The sequence below is a fragment of the Dendrobates tinctorius genome, unplaced genomic scaffold (assembly GCF_039654945.1).
Source record: "Dendrobates tinctorius isolate UK_male_01 unplaced genomic scaffold, ASM3965494v1 ptg000004l, whole genome shotgun sequence".
Lineage (NCBI taxonomy): Eukaryota > Metazoa > Chordata > Amphibia > Anura > Dendrobatidae > Dendrobates > Dendrobates tinctorius.
Genome location: NW_027361672.1, coordinates 24,867,736 through 24,893,583, shown reverse-complemented (window position 1 = coordinate 24,893,583; position 25,848 = coordinate 24,867,736).

Here is a 25,848-nt window from a genome sequence, read left to right as displayed (position 1 = left end):
CAGAGCAGACCCCAAAGCAACAGGCAGCCCCCAACATATAATGACGGTGAAGCAAGATGAAAAAACACTCACACAGATAGAAAGATAGGCTGAGCAAATGATGGGGCCCAAGCTAACTAAATAGGAAAGGATAGAAAAGCTGCTGTCTGCAATCCACCAAAACCCTATCAAAACAAGAGCCAACAGACTGATAGGGAAAAAAGCCCTGAAGACGCTAGGCTTCAAAAAGACTATATTAGTACTCAGGTATTTTCTGAAGACAGAGCAAAAAGGAATTCAGCTAACCCCAGCTGGGAATGGCAGAAATCCAGAAAAACAAGGCAAAACAAAACCAAAACACAAATGCTAAAAGCAGAGCAGAAAACTTAGCTTTTGAGGTGCAGGAATCAGACTGGTCTCCTAGAATCCCTCAGAGAGATCACCAGCAAGGCAGAAGGGCGGCGGCTGCCTTATATCCAGTCAGCTATTCCAGTCACCCAGTCATCATCATCCTGCTCAGGTGCTTGGTAATCAGCCTCACTACCTTCCTTCACCAGAAGAGGGAGTTCATCAGACCTCAATGGTGAAGGGGAAAATGAACTCACAACAGTACCTCCCCTTGAGGAGGGGTCACCGAACCCTCATCCACGCCACCAGGGTGATCAGGGTGAGCCCGATGAAAGGCACGCACCAATCTTTTGGCATGAATATCAGAGGCAGAGACCCAGGAATTATCCTCCTGACCATAACCCTTCCACTTAACCAAATACTGGAGTCTCCGTCTAGCCAGACGGGAATCCAGTATCTTCTCTACCTCATATTCCATGTTACCATCAACCAATACAGGGTCCGGAGGTGCCACCCCAGGAATAACTGGTTCAACAAACCTCTTCAACAAGGACTTATGAAACACATTATGGATTTTAAATGTGACAGGAAGAGCCAAACGAAAAGAGACCGGATTAATAATCTCCAAAATCTTGTAAGGTCCAATAAATCTAGGCTTAAACTTAGGAGAAGCCACCTTCATAGCGATATTTTTTGATGATAACCAAACCATATCACCAACCTTAAACTGGGGACCAACGGTCCTATGTCGGTTGGAAAACCGCTGGGCCTTTTCCTGGGAGAGAGATAACTTATCCACCACTTGGTCCCAGATCTGGTGCATTCTCTCCACAGTGTCAACACCTGGGCAGGCCGACTCCACCTGCCCTGAAGAAAATTGAGGATGAAACCCAAAGTTACAAAAAAAGGTGACATCAAAGTGGCAGAACTAGCTCTATTATTTAAAGCAAATTCGGCCAAAGGCAAAAATGAAACCCAATCATCCTGATCAGCGGAAATAAAACATCTCAAATACGACTCCAAGGTCTGGTTTGTTCTCTCCGTCTGCCCATTGGTGTGAGGGTGAAAAGCAGAGGAGAAGGACAACTGAATTCCCAGCTTGGAACAGAAAGTCCTCCAAAATCTAGACACAAATTGAACTCCTCTGTCAGATACAATGTTCTCAGGAATCCCGTGCAAGCGAACCACCTGTTGCAAAAACAGGGGCACCAACTCAGAGGAAGATGGCAACTTAGGGAGTGGTACAAGATGAACCATCTTAGAGAACCTATCACAAATCACCCAAATAACAGTCATTCTCTGAGAGACAGGCATATCAGAGATGAAATACATTGAAATATTGGTCCATGGCCTCCTGGGGACCGGCAAAGGCATCAATAACCCACTAGAGCGAGAACAAGGTTTAGACCGGGAGCAAGTCCCACAGGACTGCACAAAATTCTTGACATCACGAGACAAGGCGGGCCACCAAAAAGACCGACTCACTAGATCTCTAGTACCAAAAAGACCTGGATGACCAGCCAATGCAGAGAAATGAACTTCAGACATCACTCTCTTCTTCCACTGGTCAGGAGCATACAACTTTCCACTGGGACAATGCTCAGGTTTGTCCTCCTGGAACTCTTCCAGAGCACGTCTCAAATCGGTGGAGATGGCAGAAAGAACTACCCCTTCGCCTAAGATGGTAGCAGGCTTGGTCACCACAGGAGAATCAGCAAAGTAGCTCCTAGAGAGAGCGTCAGCCTTGACATTCTTAGTGCCAGGAAGAAAAGAGACCACAAAATCAAAACGTGTAAAAAACAAGGCCCACCTAGCCTGTCTAGGGTTCAAGCGTTTGGCCGACTCCAGGTAAATCAAATTCTTGTAGTCAGTGAGGACCACGACTTGATGTTTAGCTCCCTCCAACAAATGTCTCCACTCCTCAAATACCCATTTGATGGCTAACAGTTCCCGATTCCCCACATCATAGTTACGTTCAGATGGAGAGAACTTTCGGGAAAAGAAAGCACAGGGATTCATTTTAGATGTTACAGGATCCTTTTGGGACAAAACATCTCCTGCACCAATCTCAGAAGCGTCCACCTATACCTGGAACGGGAGTGAGAAATCAGGTTGCCGCAAAACCAGGGCAGAAGTGAATCTTCGCTTCAGCTCCTGTAAGGAAGAAACAGCCTCCGGAGACCAATTCAACACATCAGCACCCTTCTTAGTCAGATCAGTCAATGGCTTGGCAATACTAGAAAATTTTGCTATAAATTTCCGATAAAAATTGGCAAAACCCAAAAACTTCTGGAGGGCCTTCAAAGAAGTGGGCTGAACCCAATCATAAATGGCCTGTACCTTGGCCGGGTCCATTTCAATAGTTGATGGAGACAAAATAAATCCCAAAAATGAAATCCTCTGTACCCCAAAAAGGCATTTCGATCCTTTGACATACAGGGAATTCTCCCTCAAGATCCGGAACACAGTCCGAACATGTTCCACATGAGAATCCCAATCCTTGGAGAAGATCAAAATATCATCCAGATAGATAATCAAAAATTTATCCACAAAGTCTCGGAAAATGTCATTCATGAAGCATTGGAAGACAGAAGGGGCATTAGTGAGCCCAAAAGGCATCACCAGGTACTCAAAATGTCCCTCCGGAGTATTAAACGCCGTCTTCCATTCATCCCCATGCTTAATGCGAATAAGATTATACGCCCCCCTGAGGTCAAGCTTGGTAAACCAGCAAGCACCTTTAACTCTAGAGAATAGATCAGAAATCAGGGGTAACGGATACTGATATTTAACAGTAATTTTGTTGAGGGAACGATAGTCAATACAAGGCCTTAATGAACCATCCTTCTTGGCCACGAAAAAAACCCCAGCACCTAAGGGTGAAGAGGATGGTCTAATATGACCCTTCTCCAACGACTACTTAATATAGGATCGCATAGCCTCGTGCTCGGGTACAGATAAATTGAAAAGTCGACCCTTGGGAAATTTACACCCAGGGCTCAGCTCAATTGCACAGTCATAACTCTTATGAGGAGGCAAAGACACAGACTCATTCTCACTAAATACATCATAAAAATCAGCCAAATAGTCAGGAACATCATGCGACTGGGGAGAGGTGGAGAAAACAGGAGCGTCACTAAGGGCACACCGACAACCCCAACTCACCACAGACACAGATTTTCAATCCAAAACTGGATTGTGGATTTGTAACCAGGGAAACCCCAGAACAATGGTATCATGCAGATTATGCAACACCAAGAAACTGCAATTTTCTTGATGATCTGGGGCGACCCGCATTACCACCTGAGTCCAAAACTGAGGTTTATTCTTCACCAAAGGAGTAGCATCAATACCCCTCAAAGGGATAGGCGTCCGCAGAGGTGTCATAGGAAATCCACAGTGTTTAGCAAAATCCAAGTCCATCAGGTTCAGAGCTGCTCCCGAATCCACGAAAGCCTTAGCGGAAAATGTGGACAGGGAGCAGATCAGAGTAATTGCCAGAAGAAACTTAGGTTGAACACCGCCCACAGAAAATGTGTGTGCAAAACGTTTCTCTCGTTTAGGGCAGACAGAAATATTATGCGAAGCATCTCCACAGAAAAAACACAGCTTATTACGCCTTCTGAACTCCTGACGTTGCGCCCTAGACAAAACTCCATCACATTGCATAGGATCAGACATTTGTTCAACAGGTGGCAACACCTCTCGTGCAGTTTTGCGTTCGCGCAAACGCCGATCAACCTGAATGGCTAATGACATAGAATCGTCAAGACCAGAGGGAACAGGAAATCCCACCATAGTATCTTTTGCGGTTTCTGACAAACCCTTCCGAAAGAGAGCTGCCAAGGCCCCATCATTCCAAGTAGTAAGGACTGCCCACTTTCAGAATTTTTGACAGTACAACTCTGCAGAATCCTGACCCTGGCTCAATGCCAACAGGGCCTTTTCAGCCTGATCAATAGCATGAGGTTCATCATACAACAGCCCTAAGGCTTGAAAAAATGTGTTCACATTAGCTAGATTAGGATTATCAGGCTTCAAAGAAAGCGCCCAATCCTGAGGATCGCCGCGCAGCAAAGAGATGACAATTTTAACCTGCAGCGCGGAGCTCCCTGATGAGTTAGGCTTCAAGGCAAAAAATAATTTACAATTATTCTTAAGGTTCAAAAATTTAGACAGATCCCCAAAAAACACATCAGGAGTAGGGATCTTTGGTTCAGCAACATGTGAATGAGCAAGATAGGCGGAAATTCCCCGCACTTCAGCAGCGAGCTGCTCCACATGATCAGACAATTGCTTCATCTCCATTGAGAAGAAAAAAAATTCCCCCTACGGCCTCAAAGACATAGAGGAAAAAATATACACAAAAACAAAACAAAAAAAAAATTCTGACCCTTTTTTATTTATTTATTTTTTTACAATTCTTTCCTGCTATTGAGTACCCTAGAATCTGCGGTATGGCTGGTGATTCTGCTATGAATGAGTCACCGAAGGAGGAAAAAACAAAAATACAAGCTAAGTCCAGAAAACCGGAGAGGTTGGTAGCTATCGGATTGAAGACCCCAGATCCTATTCACACAACTAACAGTAGCCGTGGGGGGTTCCTACGGTGCCCTAGACCCCTCGTTCACAGCCGGAGAACTAAATAAGCCTAAAGAAAGAAAGGGGAAATCTAAACTGCCCCAGAGCAGACCCCAAAGCAATAGACAGCCCCCAACATGTATTGTCGGTGAAAAGCAGATGAAAGCACAAACGCAGACAGAAAGACAGGTTGAGCAAATGATGTGGCCAAACTAACTAAATAGGAAAGGACAGAAAAGATGCTGGCTGCAATCCTCAAAAATTCTGCCAAAATAATGTCCAACACGTCTGATAGAAAAAAGGCCCTGAAGTCACTAGACTTCAAAAACACTATATCAGCACTCAGGTATATTCTGAAGACTGAGCAAAAGATCAACTTGACCAGAGACAAAAATGGAGCTCAGCCTGTGCCAACAAGGGCAGGCAGAACACAAACACTAAGTAAACAGACAATATCTCATGGAAAAATAAGAGAGCAAATACTTAGCTTTCAGAAGACAGGTACTGAACTGGTTTGCAAGAGCTCAGAGCAGAAAGGATCACCAGCACCCCTGTAGGGCGTCGGCTGCCTTATATCCACTCAGTGATTCCGGGTGTCCAATCAGGCTCCACCTGTTCAGATGACCGGTTCTTCCCAACCCAGTCAATTTCACTACCTCTCTTCACCAGCAGAGGGAGTTCATCAGACATCAACGGTGAAGGGGAAAATGAACTCATAACAGACAAGTTTCCAAAATGAGGTCAAATGTGGGAGGTTTCTACTGTTTAGGCACACAGGGGCTCTGCAAATGTAACATGACGCCCGCAGACCTTGCCATCAAAGTCAGCATTTCAAAATGTCACTACTTCCCTGCTGAGCCCCGACATGTGTCCAAACAGTGGTTCCCCCCACATGTGGGGTACCAGCGTACTCAGGACAAACTGTACAACAACTTTTGGGGTCCAATTTCTCCTGTTACCCTTGTGAAAATAAAAAATTGCCGACTAAAAAACATTTTTTTTAGGAAAAAAAAATATTTTTTATTTTCACGGCTCTGCATTATAAAATTCTGTGAAGCACCTGGGGGTTCAAAGTGCTCACTATGCATCTAGATAAGTTCCTTAGGGGGTCTAGTTTCCCAAATGGGGTCATTTGTGGGGGAGATCCAAAGTTTAGGCACACAGGGGATCTACAAACACGACATGGTGTCCGCTAACTATTGGAGCTAATTTTAATTTCAAAAAGTCAAATGGCACTCCTTCCCTTCTGACCCCTGCCGTGCGCCCAAACAGTGGTTCCCCCCAAATATGGGGTACCAGCATACTCAGGACAAACTGGACAACAACTTTTGTGGTTCAATTTCTCCTGTTACCCTAGTGAAAATAAAAAAATAGCGTGCTAAAAAATCATTTTTGAGGAAAAAAAATGATTTTTTATTTTCACTGCTCTACGTTATAAACTTTTGTGAAGCACTTGGGGGTTCAAAGTGCTCACTACACATCTAGATAAGTTCCTTAAGGGGTCTAGTTTCCAAAATGGTGTCAGTTGTCAGGGGAGCTCCAATGTTTAGGTACACAGGGGCTCTCCAAATGCGACATGGTGTCCAATAACGATTGGAGCTAATTTTCCATTCAAAAAGGTCAAATGGTGCTCCTTCCCTTCTGGACCCTGCCGTGCGCCCAAACAGTGGTTTATGAACACAATATGAGGTATTGGCGAGCTCAGGAGAAATTGCCCAACAGATCTTAGGATCCATTTTTCCTGTTGCCCATGTGAAAATGAAAAACTGAGGCTAAAAGATAATTTTTGTGAAAAAAAAGTACTTTTTTTACGGATCAATTTGTGAAGCACCTGGGGGTTCAAAGCGGTCACTATGCATCTAGATAAGTTCCTTGGGGGGTCTAGTTTCCAAAATGGGGTCACTTGTGGGGAAGCTCCAGTGTTTAGGCACACAGCGACTTTCCAAACGTGACATGGCAAGCGCCAAATATTCCAGCATATTTTCCATTCAAAAAGTCAAATGTGCTCCTTCCCTTCCGGGCCTTGCCGTGCGCACAAACAGTGGTTTATGACCACATATGAGGTATCGCTGTACTCAGGAGAAATTGCCCAACAAATTTTAGGATCCATTTTATCCTGTTGCCCATGTGAAAATGAAAAAAATGATGCTAAAAGAAAATTTGTGTTGGCAAAATTAAAATGTCCTTTTTTTCCTTCCACGTTGCTTTAGTTCCTGTGAAGCACCTGAAGGGTTAATAATCTTCTAGAATGTAGTTTTGAGTAGCTTGAGGGGTTCAGTTTTTAGAATGGTGTCACTTTTGGGTATTTTCTGCCATATAGACCCCTCAAAGTGACTTCAAATGTGAGGTGGTCCCTAAAAGAAAATGGTTTTGTAAATTTTGTTGTAAAAATGAGAAATCGCTGGTCAACTTTTAACCCTTATTACTTTCTAACAAAAAAAAATTTGTTTCCAAAATTGTGCTGATGTAAAGTAGACATGTGGGAAATGTTATTTAGTAACTATTTTGTGTCACATAACTCTCTAGTTTAACAGAATAAAAATTCAAAATTTGAAAATTGTGAAATTTTTCACCAAATTTCTGATTTTTTCTCAAATAAATGCAAAAATTATCGACCTAAATTTACCACTAACATGAAGCCCAATATGTCACGAACAAACAATCTCAGAATCGCTAGGATGCATTGAAGCGTTCCAGAGTTATTACCTCATAAAGGGACACTGGTCAGAATTGCAAAAAATGGCAAGGTCATTAAGGTCAAAATAGGCTGGGTCATGAAGGGGTTAATAGACACCCCATTGTGTTTGAAGACCTGGGCCAAGGGAAACCTGGTCTGCGTCATATGAAGAATCTATGCAGTTGGGTCGGGCAACTAGTTCTGGAAAGCCGTATGTTGCTTGGTGTAAAAGGGAAGTATGTTTGTACTGTGGTAGAAAGGGCCATTTTGTGGGTATGTGTCCTTCCCTATCTCACTGTAAACAGGCGCAGAAAAAATAAGGAGCATGGGTTGCAGAGAAGTTAGGAACATACAGGTGCATCTCACAAAATTAGAATATCATCAAAAAGTTAATTTATTTCAGTTCTTCAATAAAAAAGTGAAACTCATATAATATATAGAGTCATTACAAACAGAGTGATGTATTTCAAGTGTTTATTTCTGTTAATGTTGATGATTATGGCTTACAGCCCATTAAAAAACCCAAAAGTCATTGCCTCAGTAAATTAAAATACTTTATAACACCAGCTTGAAAAAATTATTTTAACACCTTTACCCCCAAGGGTGCTTTGCACGTTCATGACCAGGCCAATTTTTACAATTCTGACCACTGTCCCTTTATGAGGTAATAACTCTGAAACGTTTCCATGGATCCCGGTGATTCTGACATTGTTTTCTCGTGACATATTGTACTTCATGTTAGTGGTAAAATTTCATTCAAATAACTTGCGTTTATTTGTGAAAAAATGGAAATTTGGCGAAAATTTTGAAAATTTGCAATTTTCCAACTTTGAATTTTTATGCCCTTAAATCAGAGATGCAGCACACAAAAAACTTAATAAGTAACATTTCCCACATGTTTACTTTACATCAGCACAATTTTGGAACCAAAATTTTTTTTCTTAGGAAGATATAAGGGTTAAAAGTTGACCAGCGATTTCTCATTTTTACAACACCATTTTATTTTTACGGACCACATCGCATTTGAAGCCCCTTTGAGGGGTCTATATGATAGAAAATACCCAAAAGTGACACCATTCTAAAAACTGCATGACTCAAGGTGCTCAAAACCACATTCAAGAAGTTTATTAACCCTTCAGGTGCTTCACAGGAATTTTTTGAATATTTAAAAAAATGAACATTTAACTTTTTTTCACAAAAAAAATATTTCAGGTTCAATTTTTTTTATTTTACCAAATGTACAAGGAGAAATTGGATGGGAAAAGTTATTGTCCAATTTCTCCTGAGCACGCTGATACCTGATATGTGGGGGGGAACCACTGTTTCGGCGCATGGCAGAACTCCATGGGAAGGAGCGCCGTTTGACTTTTTCAATGCAAAATTGGCTGGAATTCTGATCGGACACAATGTCACATTTGGAGAGCCCCTGATGTACCTAAACAGTGGAATCCCCCCACAAGTGACCCCATTTTGGAAAGTAGACCCCCTAAGGAACTTATCTAGATGTGTGGTGAGCACTTTGAACCCCCAAGGGCTTCACAGAAATTTATAATGCCGGGGCATGAAAATAAAAAAATCGTATTTTTTCCACAAACATGATCATTTAGTCCCTAATTTTTTTATTTTCCCAAGGGTACCAGGAGAAATTGGACCCCAAAAGTTGTTGTCCAATTTGTCCTGAGTACACTGATACCCCATATGTGGGAGAAAACTACTGTACAGTATGTGCACACGTCGGGACTCGGAAGGGAAGTAGCAACGTTTTGGAATTCAGACTTTGATGGAATGGTCTGCGGGTGTCATGTTGCCTTTGGAGAGCCCCTGATGTACCTAAACAGTGGAAACCCCCCACAAATGACACCATTTTGGAAACTAGACCCCCTAAGGAACTTATCTAGATGTGTGGTGAGCACTTTGAACCCCCAAGAGCTTCACAGAAGTTTATAATGCCCGGGTGTGAAAATAAAAAAATCGTATTTTTTCCACAAACATGATCATTTAGTCCCCTTTTTTTATTTTTCCAAGGGTACCAGGAGAAATTGGACCCCAAAAGTTGCTGTCCAATTTGTCCTGAGTACACTGATACCCCATATGTGGGAGAAAACTACTGTATGTGCACACGTCGGGACTCGGAAGGGAAGTAGTGACGTTTTGGAATGCAGACTTTGGTTGAATGGTCTGCGGGTGTCATGTTGCCTTTGGAGAGCCCCTGATGTACCTAAACAGTGGAAACCCCCCACAACTGACACCATTTTGGAAACTAGACCCCCCAAGGAACTTATCTAGATGTGTGGTGAGCACTTTGAACCCCCAAGGGCTTCACAGAAATTTATAATGCCGGGGCATGAAAATAAAAAAATCGTATGTTTTCCACAAACATGATCATTTAGTCCCCAATTTTTTTATTTTCCCAAGGATACCAGGAGAAAATGGACCACAAATGCTGCTGTCCAATATGTCCTGAGTACACTGATACCCCATATGTGGGAGAAAACTACTGTATGGGCACACGTCGGGGCTCAGAAGGGAAGTAGTGACGTTTTGGAATGCAGACTTTGATTGAATAGTCTGCGAGTGTCATGTTGCCTTTGGAGAGCCCCTGATGTCCCTAAACAGTGGAAACTCCCCACAAATGACACCACTTTGGAAACTAGACCCCCAAAGGAACTTATCTAGATGTTTGGTGAGCACTTTGAACCCCCAAGGGCTTCACAGACGTTTATAATGCCCAGGCGTGAAAAAAAATCATATTTTTTCCCACAAAAATGATATTTTTGCCCCCAATTTTTTATTTTCCTAAGGGCAACAGGAGAAATAGGACCCCAAAAGTTGTTTTGCAATTTGTCCTGAGTAGGCTGATACCCCATATGTGGGGCGCATGGCAGAGCTTGGAAGGGAAGGAGCACCATTTGACTTTTTCAACACAGAATTGGCTGGAATTGAGATCAGACGCCATGTTGCGTTTGGAGAGCACCTGATGTGCTCAAACAGTGGAAACCCCCCAATTCTAACTCCAACCCTAACCCCAACACACCCCTAACCCTAATCTCAGCCCTAGCCCTAGCCATAACCCTAGCCCTAGCCCTAACCCTAATGGGAAAATGGAAATAAATACATTTTTTTATTTTATTATTTTTCCCTAACTAAGGGGGTGATAATGGGAGGTTTGATTTACTATTTATGGCGGTTTTTATTTTTGGCAGCTGTCACGCTAAAAGACGCTTTTTATTGTAAAAATAGTTTTTGCATCACCACATATTGAGAGCTATAATTTTTCCACATTTTGACCCACTGAGTCATGTAAGGTCTTATTTTTTGCGGGATGAGTTGACGTTTTTATTGGTATCATTTTCGGGAAGTGACATTTTTTGATCGCTTTTTATTCCGATTTTTGTGACGCAGAATGAACAAAAACCAGCGTTTCATGAATTTCTTTTGTGGAGTGCGATTACACCGTTCCACGTGCGGTAAAATTGATAAAGCTGTTTTATTCTTCAGGTCAGTACGGTTACAGCGATACCTCATATGTCTTTTACGTTTTTGCGCTTTTATGCAATAAAAACTATTTTATATAAAAATATTTATTTTTGCATCGCTTTATTCTGCGAGCTATAACTTTTTTACTTTTTCTCTGATGAAGCTGTGTGACAGCTTGTTTTTTGCGGGACAAGATAACGTTTTCATCGGTACCATGGATATTTATATGCGTCTTTTTGATCGTGCGTTATTGCACTTTTTGTTCGGCAGTATGATAATAAATCATTATTTTTTGCTTAGTTTTTTATTTTTATTTTTTAAGGGGTTCACTAAAGGGGTTAACTAATGGAACAATTTTATAGGGCAGGTCGTTACAGATGCGGCTATACCAAATATGTGTACTTTTATTGTTTTTTTTGTTTTTTTTCTATAAAATTAATTTATTAGGGAAATTTTTTTTTTTATTTATTTAGCGATTTTTTTAAAATTCTTTTTACACTTTTTTCTTTTTTTTTTAAACTTTATTAGGTTGTCCCAGGGGGGTCATCACTGTCCTGTGACAGATCGCTGATCTGTCAGATCACTGTGACAGATCAGCAATCTGTCACAGGCAGTGTGCAGGTTTCCTCTTTGCCTGCGCTTTGCAGGCACTGAGGAAGTCAGCTCCCTGCAGGCCCCCGAAGATCCCCGTCGCCATCTTGGATCCGGGGACCTGCAGGGAAAGAGCCCCCCACAGCAGCCCTGCACATTGCGCTGCTCTGGGGGGCTCAGGGAAGCACGGAGGGAGCCCTCTCCCTACCGATGCTTCCCTTTAACCCTCGGTACACCGCAATCGTGTTTGATCGCGGTGTGCAAGGGGTTAACGTGTCAGGGACCGCCCCTGACACATAGTGCCGGGTATCAGCTGTGATAATCAGCTGACACCCGGCCACGATCAGCGGCGCTCACCACGTGGGCACCGCTAATCGCGCTAGACGTACTATCCCATCCATGGGCATAGGGTCCCGGGTCCCATGGACGGGATAGTACGTCTGATGTCAGAAAGGGGTTAAAATCCGAAATGTTGGCCTACTGAAATGTATATTCAGTAAATGCTCTCAATACTTGGTTGGGGCTCCTTTGGCATCAATTACTGCATCAATGAGGCATGACATGGAGGTGATCAGTCTGTAGCACTGCTGAGGTGTTATGGAAGCCCAGGTTAATTTGATAGCATCCTTCAGCTCATCTGCGTTGTTGCGTCTGGTGTCTCTCATCTTCGTTTTGACAATACCTCATAGATTCTCTATGGGGAGGCCAGGACTGTCTTAGACTGCTCCTCAGATCCTTCCTGGCCTAACCTTGCCATGATGACAATTCCTCTGCCTGTTTCGCCCCAGACTCAAAATCATCAGCCACCCGATTTTGGTTGCCTTTGGTAAAGCATCCGGCCCATCTATACCGTTCTCATCGAAGCTCCAACTTCCTTCAACTCCACAGACCAACTGACTACTGTCACATCTTTCTTCTCCTGTACTGGCCCACTGCAATGATGCCCAGTGGCCATGGATAACATGGGCTGCAGCTATTTAACCCCTTTCTGACATCAGACGTACTATCCCGTCCATGGGACTCGGGCCCCTAAGCCCATGGACGGGATAGTACGTCTAGCGCGATCAGCGGCACCCACGTGGTGAGCGCCGCTGATCGCGGTCGGGTGTCAGCTGATTATTACAGCTGACACCCGGCACAATGTGTCAGGGGCGGTCACGGACCACCCCCGACACGTTAACCCCTTGCACACCGCGATCAAACACGATCGCGGTGTACCGGGGGGTTAAAGGGAAGCATCGGCAGGGAGGGGGCTCCCTCCATGCTTCCCTGAGCCCCCCACGGCAGCGCAATGTGCAGCGCTGCTGTGGGGGCCTCCTTCCCTGCAGGCCCCCGAATCCAAGATGGCGACGGGGGCCTCCGGGGGCCTGTAGGGAGCTGACTTCCTCAGTGCCTGCAAAGCGCAGGCATGAGGAAGTCTGCGGCAGTGCCTGTGACAGATCGCTGATCTGTCACAGTGATCTGTGATGTGACAGATCAGCGATCTGTCACAGGACAGTGATGTCCCACCTGGGACTATGTAATAAAGTTAAAAAAAAAAGTGTTAAAATAATTTTTAAAAAAATCGCCAAATAAATTAGAAAAAAAAATATTCCCCCAATAAATCCATTTTTTGGAAATAAAAAAAACAATAAAAGTACACATATTAGGTATCGCCGCATCCGTAACAACCTGCCGTATAAAACTGTCCCATTAGTTAACCCCTTTAGCAAACCCTTTAATAAATAAAAATAAAAAACGAAGCAAAAAATAATGATTTATTATCATACCGCCAAACAAAAAGTGCATTAACGCGCGATCAAAAAGACGCATATAAATATGCATGGTACCGCTGAAAACGTCATCTTGTTCTGCAAAAAACGAGCTGCGATACAGCATCATCAGCAAAAAAATAAAAAAGTTATAGCTCGCAGAATAAAGCGATGCAAAAATAATAATTTTTTATATAAAATAGTTTTCATTGCATAAAACCGCCAAAACATAAAAAACGAACTAAATGAGGTATCGCTGTAACCGTACTGACCCGAAGAATAAAACTGCTTTATCAATTTTACCGCACGCGGAATGGTGTAAACGCACCACCCCAAAAGAAATTCATGAAACGCTGGTTTTTGTTCATTCTGCGTCCCAAAAATCGGAAAAAAAAGCGATCAAAACATGTCACGTGCCCGAAAATGGTACCAATAAAAACGTCAACTCGTCCCGCAAAAAATAAGACTTCACATGACTCGGTGGGTCAAAATACGGAAAAATAATAGCTCTCAATATGTGGTGATGCAAAAACTATTTTTACAATAAAAAGCGTCTTTTAGCGGGTGACAGCTGCCAAACATAACAACCGCCATAAACAGTAAATCAAACCCCCCGTTATCACCCCCTTAGTTAGGGAAAGATAATAGAACTAAAAGAAAATGTATTTATTTCCATTTTCCCATTAGGGTTAGGGATAGGGCTAGGGTTAGGGCTAGGGTAAGGGCTGAGATTAGGGTTAGGGGTGTGTTGGGGTTGGGGTTGGAGTTAGAATTTGGGGTTTCCACTGTTTGAGCACATCAGGTGCTCTCCAAATGCAACATGGCGTCTGATCTCAATTCCAGCCAATTCTGAGTTGAAAAAGTCAAATGGTGCTCCTTCCCTTCCAAGCTCTGCCATGTGCCCAAACAGTGTTTTACCCCCACATGTAGGGTATCAGCATACTCAGGACAAATTGCAAAACAACTTTTGGGGTCCAATTTCTCCTGTTAACCTTAGGAAAAATTGTGGGCAAAAATATCATTTTTGTGGAAAAAAAAGATTTTTTTATTTTCACACCCGGGCGTTATAAACTTCTGTGAAGCACTTGGGGGTTCAAAGTGCTCACCACACATCTAGACAAGTTCCGTGGGGGGTCTAGTGTCCAAAATGGGGACACTTGTGGGGAGTTTCAATAGTTTATGTACATCAGGGGCTCTCCAAATGCACATGACACCCGCAGACCATTCCATCAAAGTCTGCATTCCAAAACGTCACTACTTCCCTTCCGAGCCCCGACGTGTGTCCATACAGTAGTTTTCTCCCACAAATGGGGTGTCAGCGTACTCAGTACAAATGGGACAACAACTTTTGGGGTTCAATTTCTCCTGTTACCCTTGGCAAAATAAAAAAATTGGGGACTAATTGATCTTGTTTGTGGAAAAAATACAATTTTTTTATTATCATGCCCGGGCATTATACATTTCTGTGAAGCCCTTGGGGGTTCAAAGTGCTCACCACACATCTAGATAAGTTCCGTGGGGGGTCTAGTGTCCAAATTGGGGTCATTTGTGGGGAGTTTCAATAGTTTAGGTACATCAGGGGTTCTCCAAACGCACATGACACCCACAGACCATTCCATCAAAGTCTGCATTCCAAAACGTGACTACTTCCCTTCCGAGCCCATACAGTAGTTTTCTCCCACATATGGGGTATCAACGTACTCAGGACAAATTGGACAACAACATTTATGGTCCAATTTCTCCTGGTACCCTTGGCAAAATAAAAAAAAATGGTGACTAAAAGATCATGTTTGTGAAAAAAATACAAATTTTGTATTTTCACGCCAGGGCATTATAAACTTCTGTGAAGCACTGGGGGCTTCAAAGTGCTCACCACACATCTAGATAAGTTCCTTGGGTGGGTCTAGTTTCCAAAATGGTGTCATTTGTGAGGGGTTTCCACTGTTTTGGTACATCATGGGTTTTCCAATCGCGACATGGTGTCCGATCTCAATTCCAGCCAAAAACGCCAAATGGCGCTGCTTCCCTTCCGAGCTCTGCCATGCACCCAAATAGTGGTTTACCCCCACATGTGGGGTATCAGCATACTCAGGACAAATTGCACAATAACTTTTATTGTCCTGTTACCCATGGAAAAATAAGAATTGAGGGTGAAAAGATCATTTTTGTGGAAAAAATATGATTTTTTAATTGTACGGCTGTATGTTATAAACTTCTGTGAAGCCCTTGGGGGTTCAAAGTTCTCACCACACATCTAGATAAGTTCCTAGGGGGGTCTAGTTTCCAAAATGGTGTCATTTGTGGGGGCTTCCACTGTTTTGGTACATCAGGGGTTTTCCAATCGCGTCATGGTGTCCGATCTCAATTCCAGCCAAAAACGTCAAATGATGCTGCTTCCCTTCCGAGCTCTGCCATGCGCCCAAATAGTGGTTTACCTCCACACGTGGGGTATCAGCGTACTCAGGACAAATTGCACAATAACTTTTAGGGTCCTGTTACCCTTGGGAAAATAAAAATTGGGGGTGAAAAGATCATTTTTGTGGAAAAAATATGATTTTGTAATTGTACCGCTGTACGTTATAAACTTCTGTGAAGCCCTTGTGGGTTCAAAGTTCTCACCACATATCTATATAAGTTCCTTGGGGGGTCTAGTTTCCAAAATGGGATCACTTGTGGGGGGTTTCCACTGTTTAGGTACATCAGGGGCTCTCTAAACATGACATGGCATCCGATCTGAATTCAAGCCAATTTTGCTTGAAAAACTCAAACGGCGCTCCTTCCATTCTGAGCTCTGCCATGCGCCGAAACAGTGGTTCCCCCCCAGATATCAGGTATCAGCGTACTCAGGACAAATTGCACAATAACTTTTGCAGTCCAATTTCTCCTGTTACCCTTGGTAAAATAAAAAAAATTGAACCTGAAATATTTTTTTTGTGAGAAAAAGTTAGATGTTCATTTTTTTAAATATTCAAAAATTCCTGTGACGCACCTAAAGGGTTAATAAACTTCTTGAATGTGGCTTTGAGCACTTTAAGGGGTGCAGTTTTTAGAATGGTGTCACATTTGGGTATTTTCTATCATATAGACCCCTCAAAGTGGCTTCAAATGTGATGTGGTCCGTAAAAATAAAATGGTTTTGCAAAAATGAGAAATTGATGGTCAAATTTTAACCCTTATAACTTTCTAACAAAAAAAAATTTTGGTTCCAAAATTGTGCTGATGTAAAGTAAAGATGTGGGAAATGTTACTTAGCAAGTTTTTTGTGTGCCGTATCTCTGTGATTTAAGGGCATAAAAATTAAAAGTTGGAAAATTGCAAAATTTTCTAAATTTTCGCCAAATTTCCATTTTTTTCACAAATAAACGCAAGTTATTTGAATTAAATTTTACCACTATCATGAAATACAATATGTCATGAGAAAGCAATGTCAGAATCACCAGGATCCATGGAAGCATTCCAGAGTTATGACCTCATAAAGGGACAGTGGTCAGAATTGTAAAAATTGGCCTGGTTATGAAAGTGCAAACCACCCTTGGGGGTGAAGGGGTTATCCTTGCATGGCTGCCGAGCCGTCCTGGGCCTATAGCCCATGTGGACACTTCAGGCGCCCTGGCCCCATCTGACTTAACTTCCTAAAACTCCTGTCTTACCACCTGGCAGCCCCTCCTACTTTAATCCTCTATACACTAACTATAACCTATTCTAACAGTGCACACTAGTGTGCCCCCATCTAGTGGCCCACAAAGAAACTACACTTACCCTATCTATGAGAACTATAATATTAAGGTGCCCCCCTCTAATGTCCGAAGGGTGCACTTCACTTTCCCTAAACTGTACATTAGCCATAGTAAACATTATTATATTACATTAAAGGAACACAACATTATATACATACAGTGGGGAAAAAAAGTATTTAGTCAGTCAGCAATAGTGCAAGTTCCACCACTTAAAAAGATGAGAGGCGTCTGTAATTTACATCATAGGTAGACCTCAACTATGGGAGACAAACTGAGAAAAAGAAATCCAGAAAATCACATTGTCTGTTTTTTTTTCATTTTATTTGCATATTATGGTGGAAAATAAGTATTTGGTCAGAAACAAAATTTCATCTCAATACTTTGTGATATATCCTTTGTTGGCAATGACAGAGATCAAACGTTTTCTGTAAGTCTTCACAAGGTTGCCACACACTGTTGTTGGTATGTTGGCCCATTCCTCCATGTAGATCTCCTCTAGAGCAGTGATGTTTTTGGCTTTTCGCTTGGCAACACGGACTTTCAACTCCCTCCAAAGGTTTTCTATAGGGTTGAGATCTGGAGACTGGCTAGGCCACTCCAGGACCTTGAAATGCTTCTTACGAAGCCACTCCTTCGTTGCCCTGGCGGTGTGCTTTGGATCATTGTCATGTTGAAAGACCCAGCCACGTTTCATCTTCAATGCCCTTGCTGATGGAAGGAGGTTTGCACTCAAAATCTCACGATACATGGCCCCATTCATTCTTTCATGTACCCGGATCAGTCGTCCTGGCCCCTTTGCAGAGAAACAGCCCCAAAGCATGATGTTTCCACCACCATGCTTTACAGTAGGTATGGTGTTTGATGGATGCAACTCAGTATTCTTTTTCCTCCAAACACGACAAGTTGTGTTTCTACCAAACAGTTCCAGTTTGGTTTCATCAGACCATAGGACATTCTCCCAAAACTCCTCTGGATCATCCAAATGCTCTCTAGCAAACTTCAGACGGGCCCGGACATGTACAGGCTTAAGCAGTGGGACACGTCTGGCACTGCAGGATCTGAGTCCATGGTGGCGTAGTGTGTTACTTATGGTAGGCCTTGTTACATTGGTCCCAGCTCTCTGCAGTTCATTCACTAGGTCCCCCCGCATGGTTCTGGGATTTTTGCTCACCGTTCTTGTGATCATTCTGACCCCACGGGGTGGGATTTTGCGTGGAGCACCAGATCGAGGGAGATTATCAGTGGTCTTGTATGTCTTCCATTTTCTAATTATTGCTCCCACAGTTGATTTCTTCACTCCAAGCTGGTTGGCTATTGCAGATTCAGTCTTCCCAGCCTGGTGCAGGGCTACAATTTTGTTTCTGGTGTCCTTTGACAGCTCTTTGGTCTTCAACATAGTGGAGTTTGGAGTCAGACTGTTTGAGGGTGTGCACAGGTGTCTTTTTATACTGATAACAAGTTTAAACAGGTGCCATTACTACAGGTAATGAGTGGAGGAAAGAGGAGACTCTTAAAGAAGAAGTTACAGGTCTGTGAGAGCCAGAAATCTTGATTGCTTGTTTCTGACCAAATACTTATTTTCCACCATAATATGCAAATAAAATGAAAAAAAAACAGACAATGTGATTTTCTGGATTTTTTTTTCTCAGTTTGTCTCCCATAGTTGAGGTCTACCTATGATGTAAATTACAGACGCCTCTCATCTTTTTAAGTGGTGGAACTTGCACTATTGCTGACTGACTAAATACTTTTTTTCCCCACTGTAGTTCTACAGAGAATGGTAACATATGTATGAATGTGGAAGTACCATAAATGTGAGCAGTAATACATATTGCTATGTAGCAGTACCACAAATATTAACATTGACATTACCAACATTAGCACATGTAAACATCAACACACTGAGAACAATTAGAGGAAAGGGAGCAATGAGGTACTTCTATGCCACCCCTTTACACTACTGTAAGTTCATCAAAAACTTTTAGGTAGTTGCCAAACCCCTGACGGATATAACCAGGAAAGGGACAGACTTTTCCAAGTGGTCCAGTCCAGCCAGAGAGGCAATCAATGCCTTGAAGGATTATTGATCCGATTCCCATACAGCCTGTTGTCTTTCAGCCTTTTATTGTAAAAGTTAACGCATCTGAAGTGGGGATGTATTTTTGCCTGGTGCGAAATGGGGTCCATGCAAATTTTAAAAAAAAACCTGTCATCTGCAGAGAGAAATTATGACATTGGTAAGAGGGAACACTTGGCAGTCAACTGAGCTTTAGAAGAGTGGTGTCATTTTTTCGAGGGGTCAACTCATCCGTCTATGGTAGTCACAGATCATAATAATCTCAAACATCTAGAGTCTGCGAAATGTCTAACGCCTCGATAGGCAAGATGGACATTGTTCTTCTCCAGGTTTAACTTTCTTGTTACATATACAAGTAATTCTCTCAAAATTAGAATATCATGAAAAAGTTATATGCAAATTGCCTCTTCAGAAAGAAAGAGGACTTTTACTCTACAGCGCCACCTATTGGTAGTAGCGATCCTACAAGTCACAATCAACCCTTTAACGAGTCTTGTAGTATGACTTAGGATACAAGCCAAATCAGAATCTCAATTTGCAGACACGGTGTTTCGAGCTGTTGGCTCTCGTCAGTGCAAAGTATGAGATCTGATTTGGCAAGGTGAGAGGCTCTGGACTAGGGTCTAAGAAGTAAGGTTTCTCCTTGCGGAGAGTGACATGCCAGCTGTGGCTTGTCAAGGTAAGGAGACTTATTCGCCGTGCAATGCTCCTCTGGGAAAATAATATGCAAATTGCCTCTTCAGAAAGAAAGAGGACTTTTACTCTACAGCGCCACCTATTGGTAGTAGCGATCCTACAAGTCACAATCAACCCTTTAACGAGTCTTGTAGTATGACTTAGGATACAAGCCAAATCAGAATCTCAATTTGCAGACACGGTGTTTCGAGCTGTTGGCTCTCGTCAGTGCAAAGTATGAGATCTGATTTGGCAAGGTGAGAGGCTCTGGACTAGGGTCTAAGAAGTAAGGTTTCTCCTTGCGGAGAGTGACATGCCAGCTGTGGCTTGTCAAGGTAAGGAGACTTATTCGCCGTGCAATGCTCCTCTGGGAAAATAATATGCAAATTGCCTCTTCAGAAAGAAAGAGGACTTTTACTCTACAGCGCCACCTATTGGTAGTAGCGATCCTACAAGTCACAATCAACCCTTTAACGAGTCTTGTAGTATGACTTAGGATACAAGCCAAATCAGAATCTCAATTTGCAGACACGGTGTTTCGAGCTGTTGGCTCTCGTCAGTGCAAAGTATGAGATCTGATTTGGCAAGGTGAGAGGCTCTGGACTAGGGTCTAAGAAGTAAGGTTTCTCCTTGCGGAGAGTGACATGCCAGCTGTGGCTTGTCAAGGTAAGGAGACTTATTCGCCGTGCAATGCTCCTCTGGGAAAATAATATGCAAATTGCCTCTTCAGAAAGAAAGAGGACTTTTACTCTACAGCGCCACCTATTGGTAGTAGCGATCCTACAAGTCACAATCAACCCTTTAACGAGTCTTGTAGTATGACTTAGGATACAAGCCAAATCAGAATCTCAATTTGCAGACGAAAAAGTTGCAGATGAAAAAGTTAATTTATTTCAGATCTTCAATACAAAAAGTGAAACTCATATATTATATAGAGTCATCACAAACAGAGCGATCTATTCAAGTGTTTATTTCTGTTAATGTTGATCATTTTGACTTACAGCCAATGAAAACCCAAAAGTCATTATCTCAATAAATTAGAATAATTAACAAAAAACATCTGCAAAGGCTTCCTAAGCATTTAAAAAAGGTCCCTTAGTCTATTTCAGTAGGATCCACAATCATGGGAAAGACTGCTGACTATACAGATGTCCAGAAGATAGTCATTGACACACTCCACAAGGAGGGTAAGCCACAAAACATAATTGCTAAAGAAGCTGGCTGTGCACAGAGTGCTGTATCCAAGCATATTAATGGAAAGCTGAGTGGAAGGAAAAAGTGTGGTAGAAAAAGGTGCACAAGCAACCGGGATAACTGCAGCCTTGAGAGGACTGTTAAGAAAAGTCCATTGAAAAATTTGGGGGATATTCTCAAGAAGTGGACTGCTGTTGGAGACATTGCTTCAAGAGCCACCACAGACACACGTATCCAGGGCATGGGCTACCAGTGTCACATTCCTTGTGTCAAGCCACTCATGACCAATAGACATTGCCAGAAGCATCTTACCTGGCCAATGAGAAAAAGAACTGGACTGTTTCTCAGTGGTCCAAGGTGTTTTTTCAGATGAACGTAAATTTTGCAATTCATTGGGAAAATCAAGGTCCCAGAGTCTGGAGGAAGAGTGGAAAGGCACACAATTCATGCTGCTTACTGCTTAAGGTATAGTTTGAAGTTTAAACAATCAGTGACGGTTTGCTAAGCTTGCTGAGCTTTGTCATCTGCTGGTGTAGGTGTAGGTGTTTTATCAAGACCAAAGTTAGCACAGCCATCTGCCATGAAATTTTAGAGCATTTCATGCTTCCCTTCACCGACAAGTTTTTTGGAGATGGAAATTTCATTCTCTCGCAGGACTTGGCATCTGTCCACACTGCCAAAAGTACCACAGATCTTCTTACTTTGCAATTTTGATGGTGAAGGATACATAGGGATGTCTGGGAGTGTGTAGCCGCCTGCAGTGTTGGTGCATGTTCTAAAACGTCCCATTCTCATCCTTCTCGGTCTCTCCAACCATTGGTTATTCCCAGTAGACCACTTTGAACTCATTTCTTGGTTTTATCACTGATATATTAATTAAATCAATCTATTTTCTCACTGATCAATCCGTGTTGGTAGGTAATACTGTAATTTTGGTGGTGGTGGACAGATCCAGTAAAATGTCACATTTACCTAACTCCAAAACCTTGGTGCAAATTTTCATCACTGAGATTGTAAAATTACATTTTGGAAGGCGTTTTGCACTTGTTTGGGGATCCACCTGTCGTTCTCTTCAGCTTTTCACCCACAGTCTAATGACCAAACTGAACTGGTTAACCAGAATCTTGAGACTTATCCTTGGTGTTTTGTGTCTGGAAATCAGGGGGATTGGGTCACCTACTTACAGTGGGGAAAAAAAGTATTTAGTCAGTCAGCAATAGTGCAAGTTCCACCACTTAAAAAGATGAGAGGCGTCTGTAATTTACATCATAGGTAGACCTCAACTATGGGAGACAAACTGAGAAAAAAAAATCCAGAAAATCACATTGTCTGTTTTTTTTTCATTTTATTTGCATATTATGGTGGAAAATAAGTATTTGGTCAGAAACAAGCAATCAAGATTTCTGGCTCTCACAGACCTGTAACTTCTTCTTTAAGAGTCTCCTCTTTCCTCCACTCATTACCTGTAGTAATGGCACCTGTTTAAACTTGTTATCAGTATAAAAAGACACCTGTGCACACCCTCAAACAGTCTGACTCCAAACTCCACTATGTTGAAGACCAAAGAGCTGTCAAAGGACACCAGAAACAAAATTGTAGCCCTGCACCAGGCTGGGAAGACTGAATCTGCAATAGCCAACCAGCTTGGAGTGAAGAAATCAACTGTGGGAGCAATAATTAGAAAATGGAAGACATACAAGACCACTGATAATCTCCCTCGATCTGGTGCTCCACGCAAAATCCCACCCCGTGGGGTCAGAATGATCACAAGAACGGTGAGCAAAAATCCCAGAACCATGCGGGGGGACCTAGTGAATGAACTGCAGAGAGCTGGGACCAATGTAACAAGGCCTACCATAAGTAACACACTACGCCACCATGGACTCAGATCCTGCAGTGCCAGACGTGTCCCACTGCTTAAGCCTGTACATGTCCGGGCCCGTCTGAAGTTTGCTAGAGAGCATTTGGATGATCCAGAGGAGTTTTGGGAGAATGTCCTATGGTCTGATGAAACCAAACTGGAACTGTTTGGTAGAAACACAACTTGTCGTGTTTGGAGGAAAAAGAATACTGAGTTGCATCCATCAAACACCATACCTACTGTAAAGCATGGTGGTGGAAACATCATGCTTTGGGGCTGTTTCTCTGCAAAGGGGCCAGGACGACTGATCCGGGTACATGAAAGAATGAATGGGGCCATGTATCGTGAGATTTTGAGTGCAAACCTCCTTCCATCAGCAAGGGCATTGAAGATGAAACGTGGCTGGGTCTTTCAACATGACAATGATCCAAAGCACACCCCAGGGCAACGAAGGAGTGGCTTCGTAAGAAGCATTTCAAGGTCCTGGAGTGGCCTAGCCAGTCTCCAGATCTCAACCCTATAGAAAACCTTTGGAGGGAGTTGAAAGTCCGTGTTGCCAAGCGAAAAGCCAAAAACATCACTGCTCTAGAGGAGATCTACATGGAGGAATGGGCCAACATACCAACAACAGTGTGTGGCAACCTTGTGAAGACTTACAGAAAACGTTTGATCTCTGTCATTGCCAACAAAGGATATATCACAAAGTATTGAGATGAAATTTTGTTTCTGACCAAATACTTATTTTCCACCATAATATGCAAATAAAATGAAAAAAAAACAGACAATGTGATTTTCTGGATTTCTTTTTCTCAGTTTGTCTCCCATAGTTGAGGTCTACCTATGATGTAAATTACAGACGCCTCTCATCTTTTTAAGTGGTGGAACTTGCACTATTGCTGACTGACTAAATACTTTTTTTCCCCACTGTATCTCTAGCTGAATTTGCAGTAAATAATCGTTGTCATGAGTCTACTGGTAAGTCTCCGTTTATCGGGGCATATGGGTTTTATCCTCAGTTCAGTTCATTCAATAGGAATTGTTCCCCTGGAATAACAGAAGAAAATTGATTTTCATCATCAATTATGTCTGTGTGGCAAGGGGTTTCTGAAAATTTGAGGAAGATGGGGTCCAAATGTAAGAGTTGGCTGATAAAAGCCAATTGGTGGGTCAGGACCTGTGTGTTGTTGACTTGGTGTGGTTGTCCTCAAGGAACATTTAGTTGAAGTTTCCTTACTGAAAAGTAGGTCCCAGGTTCATGGGTTCTTACAAGATTTTCACTGTCTTCAATCACGCCGCATTCTGCCTTGCTTTGTCTTTCCCTTTTAGGATCTATAATGTGTTTCATCGATCTCTACTGAAAAAGTATGGTATGTCTTATGTACCATCACCCCTACCGCCATCTCCAATCATTGTAGATGTAAATTTGGAATTTTACATAGCCAAAATTGTTGATTTGTTGCTTCTTAGTTCGTCGGTCACTTCAGTATCTGGTAATCTGAAAGGGATATGGTCCTAAAGAGAGGATGTGGGTACTAGCATCTAATGTCCATGCGGCCATGCTGATCCATTTTTTCATGAGGCACACCCTGATCAACCCAGTTCTGAGGTTCTGGCGGTCCCTGATAGGGGGTACTATCACGGCTTTACCGAGACAGAGAGGAGCCAGAAGACCGCAGTGTCTGATTTCTCCTACTCCTGCACTGATTAGAAGCAGTTCACCTTCTTATTAAATTATATAAATGTATTTTAGCAGTGCAGGGGTTAATATGCTCAGTTGAGAGCTGCTGGAAGCTTTCCTGTGTTGAGGCTCTCAGCTGTGCACTGTTAGCCACCCCCATCTCCAATATGATCTGGGCACTGGCTAGCACTCATTGTCAGAGGTAGCTTATGCTGAAAGGCTGAAGCTTGTTGGTGGTTATTGTTGGAGATGGCATTTGATGGATTTATCTGTGACTGTTGCTAGGTTTTGAATGTGTAATATTTCCCTTTCTCATCCTACTTTCCTTTCTTCACTCCCCGGTAATTACGTCTGTTGTGTACATGTGTAAATTTGTATAATTGTTATTTTCCTTTATCCCTGTTCATATTACCTTGTTAGTATGGTTGGTGTATTATGGTACAATACTACGCTCCTCTTCTCTGGGTGGGTGAAGGTTTCAGACTGAGGGTGGATTCAGGAGCCAAGGTAACTGGCATAACTCAGTTATACAGTCAGGACATAGCATACAGAAACAAACCTGTCTCCACACTGAGTATTAAAGAAAACTAGACTGGGGCATTTTTTCTCCCTGGTTCAGTGCTCCCCACTGTAGTCGGGCAGCTGGCACCCTCTGCCATTGCATATTTTGCTCATAACTATAGCCAACCATGGTTCTTTGAGTCCCCATCTATAGTAGTAAGGTCCCTTGAGTCACCCTCACATACAGTAATAATGTCCCAAGTACCCCATGCACAGTAATAATGTACCCTGAGTGAGTCCCCATGTGCATCTCCCTTATACCGAGTAGTGCATCCTGACAGCTCCCATATACACAATATGATGCACCGTCAGCATCTCAAAGCAGAGTGTAATGGGCTCACAGTTCCACAGCATAGTATATACTGACCACACAGTTCCCTTTTACACATTATGACGGCCCCACAGCTCCCCTGTATAAAGTATATTATTTTGTTGCTATTTAACGGTCTTTGGCTCAATCTTGGGCCATGGTGACTTGACTGATGAACACTCTGTAGGGAGATCAATCTTGTGCAAATCTATATAGGTCCACCAGGATCTTCTCCAATGTTATCTTGATAGTATCAGGCCATCGAGTTGCTGGTCCACCTCTTCACCTTTTTCCTTTATTTTTCCAACTGTGATGATCTTCTCCAGCGTTTGCTTTCTTCGTATGTTGTGT